Genomic DNA, 12,663 nt, shown 5'->3' with positions numbered 1-12,663 from the left:
TTAAGTCATTTCACTTAAGATCCTTTCTAGAAAGAGGCAGCATATAGGTATATAAGTAAATAGAAAAGAAAGCCTGAATGTTCCATAGTTGTCCGTTTTTTCTTTATACACAAAAGGGTATACTAAACAAATTGGTAGGTGTCACAATACTGAAAATAAGTATTATTATAGAAGATGGAAAATCTGTCTGAAATTTAGTAAAATCATTTATTTTTACCTGAAGCATTGGAGGGGTGTTAAGTTCACTATCATGAAAAGATTCAAGAAAGAACAAAGAGCCACTTATTAGGGATGTTGAAGAAGGGGTTCATTCATATAAAGGAGTTGGATTAAGTGACCTCAAAGTCTTTTCCAATCCTGAGATTCACTGACTCTGTGATTCAACTCTTGATGCCAAAGCACTAAAGAAAAAGTTCAGCTTTAGGCCTTAGTGATAAGCACAGAAAGCACTATGAGGACACACACCACACATTCTTATAAATTCTAAAGTGTTGTTACCAAGTAGACATCTCAAATCATTGTGACAACATTGTGCTGTCTCCTAAATGTATGCCGTTCTCATATTTGCTTCTTGTTGAAATAATTGGTATGCTTTTTCTAACTGTAGAGGGGATTTAAATATATGAAGGTGGGGCTCATTATCATAGAAAATTATGATTAAAAACCTATAGAAAAAAGAACACAAAATTTAAAAAAATGTAGGTCCTGTGTTGTAAAAATGTCTGAAAGAGGTTCTGGGGAGGGGGGCAGCCAAGATGGCCAAATAGGAAAAACTCCAGCCTCCAGCTCCCAGCACGAGCAACACAGAAGATGGATGATTTCTGCATTTTCAACTGAGGTACTAGGTTCATCTCACTGGGGTGTGTCGGACAGTTGGTGCTGGTCAGCAGGTGCAGCCCGACCAGTGAGAGCTGAAGCAGGATGAGGCATCGCCTCACCTGGGAAGTGCAAGGGGGAAGGGAATCCCTTTTCCTAGCCAAGGGAAACCAAGACACACAACACCTGGAAAATCCGGTAACTCCCACCCTAATACTGCACTTTATCAAGGGTCTTAGCAAACGGCACACCAGGAGGTTATAACTGACACCTGGCCTGGAGGGTCCCACGCCCACAGAGCCTCCCTTATTGCTAGCACAGCAGTCTGAGATCTAACTACCAGGCAGCAGCAAGGCTGGGGAAGGGGCACTCGCCATTGCTGAGACTTAAGTAGGTAAATAAAGATGCCAGGAAGCTCAAATTGGGTGGAGCCCACCGCAGCTCAAGGAGGCCTGCCTGCCTCTGTAGACTCCACCTCTGGTGACAGGGCATAGCTAAACAAAAAGCAGCAGAAACCTCTGTAGATGTAAATGTCCCTGTCTGACAGCTTTGAAGAGAACAGTGGTTCTCTCAGCACAGAGGTTGAGATCTGAGAATGGACAGACTGCTTGCTCAAGTGGGTCTCTGACCCCTGAGTAGCCGAACTGGGAGACATCCCCCACTAGGTGCAAACTGACACCTCACACCTCACACAACTGGTTACACCTCTGAGATGAAGCTTCCAGAGCAAGAATTAGACAGCAACACTTGCTGTTCAGCAATATTCTATCTTTTGCAGCCTCCGCTGCTGATACCCAGGCAAACAGGGTCTGGAGTGGACCTCAAGCAAAATCCAACAGACCTGCAGCTGAGGGTCCTGACTGTTAGAAGGAAAACTAACAAACAGAAAGGACACCCACACCAAAACACCATCAGTACGTCCCATCATCAAAGACCAAAGGCAGATAAAACCACAAAGATGGGGAAAAAGCAGTGCAGAAAAGCTGGAAATTCAAAAAATAAGAGCACATCTCCCCCTCAAAAGGAATGCAGCTCATTGCCAGCAATGGAACAAAGCTGGATGGAGAATGACTTTGACGAGTTGAGAGAAGAAGGCTTAAGTCAATCAAACTTCTCAGAGATACAGGAGGAACTACGTACCCAGCGCAAAGAAACTAAAAACCTTGAAAAAAGAATGGAAAGATGGATAACTAGAATAATCAACGCAGAGAAGACCATAAACGAACTGATAGAGATGAAAACCATGACACAAGAACTACGTGACAAGCTTCAGTAACCAACTCGATCAACTGGAAGAAAGAGTATCAGTGATTGAAGATCAAATGAATGAAATGAAGCGAGAAGAGAAGTGTAGAGAAAAAAGAATAAAAAGAAATGAACAAAGCCTCCAAGAAATATGGGATTATGTGAAAAGAACAAATCTACGTCTGATTGGCGTGCCTGAAAGTGACAGGGAAAATGGAACCAAGTTGGAAAGCACTCTGCAGTATATCATCCAGGAGAACTTTCACAACCTAGTAAGGCAGGCCAACATTCAAACTCAGGAAATACAGAGAACACCACAAAGATATTCCTCGAGAAGAGCAACTCCAAGATGCATAATTGTCAGATTCACCAAAGTTGAAATGAAGGAAAAAATGTTAAGAACAGCCAGAGAGAAAGGTCGGGTTACCCACAAAGGGAAGCCCATCAGACTAACAGCAGATCTCTCAGCAGAAACTCTACAAGCCAGAAGAGAGTGGGGGCCAATATTCAACATTCTTAAAGAAAAGAATTTTAAACCCAGAATTTCATATGCAGCCAAACTGTTTCACAAGTGAAAGAGAAATAAAATCCTTTACAGACAAGCAAATGCTTAGAGATTTTGTCACCACCAGGCCTGCCCTACAAGAGCTCCTGAAGGAAGCACTAAACATGGAAAGGAACAACTGGTACCAGCCATTGCAAAAACATGCCAACATGTAAAGACGATCGAAGCTAGGAAGAAACTACATCAACTAATGAGCAAAATAACCAGCTAATATCATAATGACAAGATCAAGTTCACACATGACAATATTAAGCTTAAATGTAAATAGACGAAATGGTCCAATTAAAAGACAAAGACTGGCAAAATGGATAAAGAGTCAAGACCCATCAGTTTGCTGTATTCAGGAGACCCATCTCACATGCAGAGACACACATAGGCTCAAAATAAAAGGATGGAGGAAGATATACAAAGCAAATGGAAAACAAACAAACAAAAAAAAGCAGGGGTTGCAATCCTAGTCTCTGATAAAACAGACTTTAAACTATCAAAGATCAAAAGAGACAAAGAAGGCCATTACATAATGGTAAAGGGATCAATTCATCAGGAAGAGCCAGTTATCCTAAATATATATGCACCCAATACAGGAGCACCCATATTCATAAAGCAAGTCCTTAGAGACTTACAGAGAGACGTGGACTCTCATACAATAATAATGGGAGACTTTAACACCCCACTGTCAACATTAGACAGATCAATGAGACAGAAAGTTAACAAGGATATCCAGGAATTGAACTCAACTCTGCACCAAGCAGACCTAATAGACATCTACAGAACTCTCCACCCCAAATCAACAGAATATACATTCTTCTCAGCACCACCTAGCACTTATTCCAAAATTGACCACATAGTTGGAAGTAAAGTACTCCTCAGCAAATGTAAAAGAACAGAATTATAACAAACTGTCTCTCAGACCACAGTGCAATCAAACCAGAACTCAGGAATAAGAAACTCAATCAAAACCACTCAACTACATGGAAACTGAACAATCTGCTCCTGGATGACCACTAGGTACATAACTAAATGAAGGCAGAAATAAAGATGTTCCTTGAAACCAATGAGAACAAAGATACAATATACCAGAATCTCTGGGACACAATTAAAGCAGTGTGTACAGGGAATTTTATAGCACGAAATGCCCACAAGAGAAAGCAGGAAAGATCTAAAATTGACACCCTAACATCACAATTAAAAGAACTAGAGAAGCAAGAGCAAACACATTCAAAAGCTAGCAGAAGGCAAGAAGTAACTACGATCAGAGCAGAACGGAAGGAGATAGAGACATAAAAAAACCTCCAAAAAATCAATGAATCCAGGAGCTGGTTTTTTGAAAAGATCAACAAAATTGATAGACTGCTACCAAGACTAATAAAGAAGAAAAGAGAGAAGAATCAAATAGATGCAATAAAAAATGATAAAGGGGATATCACCACTGACCCCACAGAAATACAAACTACCATCAGAGAATACTATAAACACTTCTATGCAAATAAACTAGAAAACCTAGAAGAAATGGATAATTTCCTGGACACTTACACTCTCCCGAGACTAAACCAGGAAGAAGTTGAATCCCTGAATAGACCAATAGCAGGCTCTGAAATTGAGGCAATATTTAACAGCCTACCAACCAAAAAAAGTCCAGGACCAGATGGATTCACAGCCAAATTCTACCAGAGGTACAAGGAGGAGTTGGTACCATTCCTTCTGAAACTATTGCAATCAGTAGAAAAAGAGGGAACCCTCCCTAACTCATTTTATGAGGCCAACATCATCCTGATACCAAAGCCTGGCAGAGACACAACAAAAAAAGAGAATTTTACACCAATATCCCTGATGAACATCGATGCAAAAAACCTCAATAAAATACTGGCAAACCGGATCCAGCAGCACATCAAAAGCTTATCCACCATGATCAAGTGGGCTTCATCCCTGGGATGCAAGGCTTGTTCAACATACGCAAAGAAATAAAAGTAATCCAGTATATAAAGAGAACCAAAGACAAAAACCACATGATTATCTCAATAGATGCAGAAAAGGCCTTTGACAAAATTCAACAGACCTTCATGCTAAAACTCTCAATAAATTTGGTATTGATGGAACGTACCTCAAAATAATAAGAGCTATTTATGACAAATCCACAGCCAATATCATACTGAATGGGCAAAAACTGGAAGCATTCCCTTTGAAAACTGGCAAAAGACAGGGATGCCCTCTCTCACCACTCCTATTCAACATAGTGTTGGAAATTCTGGCTAGGACAATCAGGCAAGAGAAAGAAATCAAGGGTATTCAGTTAGGAAAACAAGAAGTCAAATTGTCCCTGTTTGCAGATGACATGATTGTATATTTAGAAAACTCCATCGTCTCAGCCCAAAATCTCCTTAAGCTGATAAGCAACTTCAGCAAAGTGTCAGGATACAAAATCAATGTGCAAAAATCACAAGCATTCTTATACACCAGTAACAGGCAAATGGAGAGCCAAATCATGAATGAACTCCCATTCACAATAGCTTCAGAGAGAATAAAATACCTAGGAATCCAACTTACAAGGGATGTAAAGGACCTCTTCAAGGAGAACTACAAACTACTGCTCAGTGAAATAAAAGAGGACACAAACAAATGGAAGAACATACCATGCTCATGGATTGGAAGAATCAATATTGTGAAAATGGCCATACTGCCCAAGGTAATTTATAGATTTAATGCCATCCCCATTAAGCTACCAATGACTTTCTTCACAGAATTGGAAAAAACTGCTTTAAAGTTCAAATGGAACCAAAACAGACCCCGCATTGCCAAGACAATCCTAAGCCAAACGAACAAAGCTGGAGGCAAAGACTTAGAATCAACCCAAATGTCTATCAGTGACAGACTGGATCAAGAAAATGTGGCACATTTACACCATGGAATACTATGCAGCCAAAAAAAGGATGAGTTCGTGTCCTTTGTAGGGACCTGGATGCAGCTGGAAACCATCATTCTCAGCAAACTATCGCAAGAACAGAAAACCAAACACTGCATGTTCTCACTCATAGGTGGGAATTGAATAATGAGATCACTTGGACACAGGAAGGGGAACATCACACACCAGGGCCTATAGTGGGGGCAGCGGGGAGGGATAGCATTAGGAGATATACCTAATGTAAATGACGAGTTAATGGGTGCAGCACACCAACATGGCACATGTATACATATGTAACAAACCTGCACTTTGTGCACATGTACCCTAGAGCTTAAAGTATAATAAATAATGAATTAAAAATAAATAAATAAATAAATAAATAAAAATGCTTATAATTGAGCATGGATAGAGCTCAATAAATGTTAGCCATCATTGCAGCTATCATCAGCTACAGCAGAGGAACAACTGCAGAATCTTCCTCATCAGCATCATTAGCATCTTTATCATCATTTTGTCATTGTTATTGGTGAGCTGAAATCAAACCACTGAATGTTCCTTTGAGCATATCCAGTCTAACCTCGGTCTCATGACTTAATCCTATATTTGCCATCCCTGCCATGTGGCCAGTCTGTCTTAGATTGAATACCTCTGGTGCCTGGGAACTCTTTCCAGAGTAGTGCATTGTAATTTCAGAGACAATTCTAAATACAATTAAACTGTGGTTTAAAAGTCTCTAATATTCCAAAAAACAAAAACAAAAACAAAAACAAAAACAGAGGTTACTAACCATTTTGATTTGTAAAATAGTTTGGAATAAAAAGCCTATATCAATAGCACTTCTTTTGAAAACTATTTTATGAAGTCTCAAGTGTAGAAGGAAATGAAGAGAAATAAAAGTAAATAATTGCCCCAAATGGCTAATTGTTCAGAATGCAAATGTGAATTGAAGATGTACTCTAAACCTGGCATTTATATTCTTCATTCGGAATGGAGCAAATGGCCTAATGTGATTAAATATTTATCAGCGTGTCTCTTTTCCACAGAAAGATACAGGCTAACACTCATCTTTAATATCTGTGGCCTCTTTAATTCCTCAATATGTGAGCTTGCTCTTTTTTCTATGTTTTTTGCACTTTAAAATGTCACTGCCTACAAGTTATTCCTGATAATTATGAAAATAACCTAAAACTCTGTAGCCACCTTTAAATCGAGATTTTTAAAAAAGTATTAATTAACTATGCTTTCTCTGTGGCAGGTGCTGTGCTATGTGCTAGAAATACAAAGATAAACTAAGGAAAGTTCCTCCCCAACAGAGTTTGCAGTTCAATAGGAGAGGCAGATAATAAAGAGATTAATGTGATCAGTGAAATTAATAGTTATTGATGAGAGCTCTGGAAAAAGGACAGTGTGTCTAGTACTGATAGGAGTAAGAAGAATACAGAAAAAATATAAAGCAGAGGTGACCCTTGCACTCATACTTGAAGACATTCCAAGAATAGCCAATAGTACACATCAAAGTATGAAAGCCTGAGAACACTTACCCTTTCATTGTAGTCACACCTGACTTGTTTCCATTCCTTAAACATTCTAAACTTGTGTGCATCTCAGGGACTTTGCATTTGTTATCTTCTGCCTGAATGCTTTGACCCCAGATCTTTGCATGGCTGGCCCCCTCTTGTCATCCAACTCTTATCTGCCATGTGCCCAAGAGCCCTCAACAATAACCCAGTTCCCCATTCACTCTCAACCATATCATTTGATTGTATTTATGTTACAGTATTTATCACTATTGAAAGTAGCTTTGTTCATTTCTTTGCTTATATAATTGATGTCCTATCTAGAATATCAGGTCTATGAGAAGCCAAAAGCTTGTCTGTTTTGTTCATCAGTGTGTCTTCTGGGCTGAGAAAAGTCCCTAGTATATAATGCATATTTGCTGAATGCCTAAATAAACTGTCATCTTGGCCTCAAAATTAAGGATGGACTCAATCCTGGAAAAGACAGAATTCTGGCAGGACAGAGTTGGTTAGAAGGAAAGCAAGACATCATTTAAAAGACTATTTCGGTAACTCAGTTGAGAGATTATTAAAGCCTCGACTCAGGCAGTTGTAGGGAAAGCAGAGTTCTAAGAGGTAAAAAGAAGACAAAATCTGCAAGGTTTTAGGACTATTGTATATTCAGCGTAGAAGCAAGAATCTAGCACTATTGTGTTTAACAACTAGTTTGACTGTAGTTTGACTAGTTTGACTGTAGAAGGTGTAGTTTCCTTCACCAAGGGAGGAAACACCATGAGAAGGAGCAGGAAGGGTATAAAGGGCAAAGGAGCTCATGAATTCAGGCTTTAAAATGTTGAGTTTAGGATACCTATGGCATATCCAGGTAGAACTATCAAGTAGAAAGTCAGAAATATAAATACACTTCTGAGGCTTTTTGAAATACTGATATATTTATTTTAACTAAAACACCTGTATAAGGGGGAAATCTTGAAAGAACATTAAAGTCTAATGGAAAATTCTCTCTTCTGAAAAATACCCTCTGATCATCCCTGGAGTGAATTGTGGACACTCTTTCTTGGCACTCCAAGAGTAGTGTGCGCACTTATGATACCGTGTTGTAGTTAATTGCTTGCTTGGCTGACTCTTCAGTTAAGCCATGAGCTCCACTATGAACAGCTGTACATAGCAGACCTGTGACTAACAGTTTTGATCATGTCACACCACTCCCCCAATACTAATTTCTCCAATGAGTTGCCACTGCCTGAGAATCAGCTCCAAATGCTTTAGCATGGTATTCAAAGCCCTACATAATTTTGTCTTAACATATCTGCCTAAACAGTCTCTGAGTTCTCTAAACCCTTGAATAAACTCTGCTGAGCCAAACCAGTTATGTACATTTCTGCAGGGTCTGAATATTGATTTTGTCATGCCCTAGAATTACTCCAACTCAGGAGTGATGACTGGCACTAAAAAAGCTCACAAGAGACTGATGTCTAAAATCAGAATGCCAATGAAATAATTTACATTGAGAAATTTAATTGCTGAGCCGAACTGATGTTCATGTTGCCCTGACCAGTTCATTCCTCCCGGTAGGCAAACTAAATGAAAAACCTAATTATCAAAAGGTTGCTTGATGAGTGTGGAGTCAGAACAAGGGGAATTACATGAATAGAATGCTTGATGGCATCCAGCTCTGCTAGCCTGTGGTCAAGAGAGCAGGATCCTTACATAGGATCCTTGTATCAATTTGGCTTAGGTGCCCTAATCTGGAGAGTTCTTGGATGGACAGAGTTGTTTGATCATCATTTGTACTTCTCTTTAAATATGATAATAGATTGAATAAATTTATCATCAAGACTTGCTGGACCAGAAGCCTTACAGGCCTCATTATGGTAACTACCTACATCTCTACTTTAATTATATGTTAATTTCTAGTTTAACCCTTAGAAAGCAGTGCTATCTTCCAAATTCCTAAGTTTGGAAAAGTGCTTCCCATAAATTAGTAGTCTTCCTTTCTCTGTGACCCTGCCCAGGAATCAGCGCCTCTGACCCCAGCCTCAGAGTGCCCTTCCTCCCCTGTTGCTGTGAACCACACATTTGGTGCACAGCCCATGCTACTTGTGCTTGCTCTTTAGCTTATCATATGCATGTGGGATCTTGTCATCTGGTGTGTAATTTTCCTTGGAGGACAGAGATGTGGATTCAATATTTGTGTGAGTAATTAATAATGAGGTCTAGCTTTTCAGTTTTTCTTAGTATACCACTGGTTATGGCACCTATTCCTTGGATGACATTCTGTTTGTTAAAAGTATGGTTATTATTATTACTATTATTATTGAGACAGAGTCTTTCTCTGTTGCCCAGACTGGAGTGCAGTGGCACGATCTCAACTCACTGCAACCTCTGCCTCCTGGGTTCAAGAGATTCTCCTGCCTCAGTCTCCTGAATAGGTGGGATTACAGGCATGCACCACCACACCCAGCTAATTTTGGTATTTTTAGTGGAGACGGGGTTTCACCATGTTGGCCAGGCTGGTTTCAAACTCCCGGCCTCAACTGATCTGCCAGCCTTGGCCTCCCAAAGTGCTGGGTTTATAGGCATGAGCCACCGTGCCTGGCCAGCATATGATTATTTCTTTCATAGTTATGCTTGAAAATATCAGCATTCTTTAAAATTGCATCCTTTTTTCAGGATAGTTATTCTATTTAAAACAAAATGAAACAAACTCCATCTCTAAAACCCGAGATGATAACATGTGGCCTTTATTACAGGATGCCAACTGTAGCAATTTGGACTTTATTTTCCTAGACTTGGATCACAGGTCAAGTAAATGGTCATAACATTTTAATGACTTTGCCCTAACATAAAAAGAGAGATAAACAGAATAGGCTGAACTTTTTGTATGAGGGACCTGTAAATCTTTGACCTCCCTTGACACAGCATACTTAGATCCACATCATATGCAGTGTCATGCCCCCTGTAGACACTTTATACAAACTAATTGACTTGAGAAATAGTATGAGGTGTATTCCATGATACCTAGTAATGCAAATAGCTCAGAGAACTCTGCTACTACTTTCCTGTTAGCAGAGTATCTTGTTTAGGAACATGAACCCAATATCACACCAGTGGCATCTGAAAATGGTAGAGGGTTCTGATAGCATCTTAGCAAGAACTTTAAATAAAGACTTAGAAGTCGTAAAGTTTAAACCCATAAGTGAAGCCTCACTTACACATGCTGACTATTTTGTGTCAAGTGTGATAATGCTATAGCCGTTACTCAGCCTCCTTTGAAGTTCATCCTTGTATTTATCCCTGGATTCTATGTCACACTGCTTCCTTCCCATTCTTGTTTTCTTTCCTTCACTCCTTAAATAAATGTGTATAGTACCCCTAACTCTATCAGAAGAATTACACTAGTCGGTAATAACACAAAGATGGGATGTTCTTATCCTCAAAAATAAGTGGGCTTATCAGCAGGCTTCCTACAAGGCAGTACAGGAAGAGAAACAGTGGATTACATGGTTCTTACCTAACAGAAGAAAGCATACCAATTCTTCATTAAATAAAATTTAGTTAGGTCTACATTATGAGATGAATTTCTCATGTAGCATCTTATCAGAAAGCTTTTATTTCTTAGTTTTCTACACGTATTCATTTCCAATGTCTAATGCCAAGGGTAATTCTGAATACCTTTTTAACTAATCAATCATTTTTTGATTCTGTTGAATATCAGGGAGAAATCTTGGGGCCTGAATATCTACTTTGTGAAAAGGGCCTGGGGAAACACCTTAAACTATCAAAATCATCTTTCCTTGATTATTGGACAATAGTTCTCATACACCCAGTTCTTGGTAGATGAGAACAAATGAGACACTGAGTTCACCTCTCCTATGCATGACTATTACCCCTTCATCTTTTCTCAAAACAAATACAGTTGTGTGGTGACTAGGCACAAAATACTGCCCTTGTGAACTGAGAGAAGAAAACAGAACATAGTGGACTGACAAGCAGAGAATGCTGGAGGGTCTGTCTGATTATCCAATAACATTTTGGATTTTTCAGGAGAGCTGTATGATGTAAGCACAAGGTGTTATTAAAGCCAGTCCTGCTGCTAAAGGCAATATGGAGAATTGGGGGCTTCTTACTTGCTCCTTAAGCACCCCGATTATTTTCCCAGTAAGGGCAGTATAGAACCCTGCTGCCGGAAAAGTTACAAATGGGCCAACTACGTCTTCCTGTAGTTATGCCCCCACGATTTTACAATGCTCTCCTCTGTTCTTGGATTGAAGGCAGAGGAAGGTATGCCCACAGAATGACCAGTTCACCTTTGAAGGTCTTTGTGGTACCGGAGACATCACAAAAGGCCCCAGGTAAAAATAAATTACTTTCCTCACAGTGATGATCACAGTCATTTAGACTTTACCTGAACTACTCGGTTCCATCATTAAATTCTACATAATGGAAGACAGGAGATCTCACCTCTTTTACTACACCTAAAACCAGCCAGGCCTAATTCCGCTTTTTTATCTATGGCCTAGAAACCTGTAATCTGTATTTCCTCTTTCTAAATGTGTCAGCCTATTTATTATAATTATTATTACTGCTGAATCTGATTTATACCTGAAGTTTCCTTGAAGTCAATAGGCTATATTTGATGCTTACAAATAAGTTATTGTAAAATGGATGTAATGATAGTAAAAGTAGCCACCACACTGAATGAGGCTGTTTGTATACTAGACAACAAAATGTATTCATGGTGTTACCATGGAGAGAATGGAGAGATTTTGGACTCATTTTAAAGAAGGCACCTTTATTCTAAGTATGCCTTTAAATGAGTAACCTGAAACAAATGACTTGTTTTTTTTTTTTCACAAAATTAGAACAAACTGAATATACATCTTTTTAAAGCTGGGCCATTACAGGGACATAACAGTAAATGCTAATGTACATACTGATGGTTGGCACATGCAAATGAGCATGCTGATCGCTAGTTCACATCACGGTTCATTATGACATACAACTGCCAGAAATCAAAGTTAAGCAAAAAACAGCCACCAACTGTGTAGTCTTCCCTCCATATGTAGCCATTTTACCCCACAATCCCCTTTGTGATTAGCAAAAAGCTTGCAAATAGAGGCTAAAATAAATAATAAGAGGACTATGAATTGCTGGCTAATTTAAAAATGGCACAGAACCTTGGAGAGGGGAGGAAGCACCAGCTGAGACGAGCACATATTTCCCTAGAGCATTTTAAACTATCCTAAAGTGCACACGATGCACTGGTGAATGACTGCCTCTGAGAAAGCACCCTGATCTTGGAAGCTGAGCGGCACAAATACTTGGCATAGAACTCTGCATGGCATGGCAACTCTGCATTTGCATTGGTAAGTCCCAGAGTAAACAGGTGCATAAAACAACTGCTTGAATGAGTTTGCTTCTCTACAAAGTGGTTTAATCTCATAAAGCATTTTTTTCACTTCTCTTTTTGAAAAGTACAAACACTTAGTTTAATAATGTAAGGCAGTTCATTTGCTAACGGGAGAAGATATTCATGACTCACGGAAAGATTTATTCTCTGTACTTTCCCTGTGTAAATAAGGTGACATTTAGGCAGAAATAAGTCATTGTCCCCTCACAGT

At 39.3% G+C, this 12,663-nt stretch overlaps 1 protein-coding gene across 11 annotated transcripts in view; it reads right to left on the bottom strand.

Moving 5' to 3' along the window:
* The window catches only part of LOC105482661 (solute carrier family 44 member 5), a 531,652-nt gene that overhangs the window by 124,580 nt on the left and 394,409 nt on the right, over positions 1–12,663 (bottom strand). The gene's annotated exons all lie outside the window — the stretch shown is intronic.

The sequence above is a fragment of the Macaca nemestrina genome, chromosome 1 (genome assembly GCF_043159975.1).
Source record: "Macaca nemestrina isolate mMacNem1 chromosome 1, mMacNem.hap1, whole genome shotgun sequence".
NCBI lineage: Eukaryota > Metazoa > Chordata > Mammalia > Primates > Cercopithecidae > Macaca > Macaca nemestrina.
The sequence above is the reverse complement of the archived record's forward strand: the minus strand, read 5'-3'. Positions and strand labels throughout refer to the sequence as shown.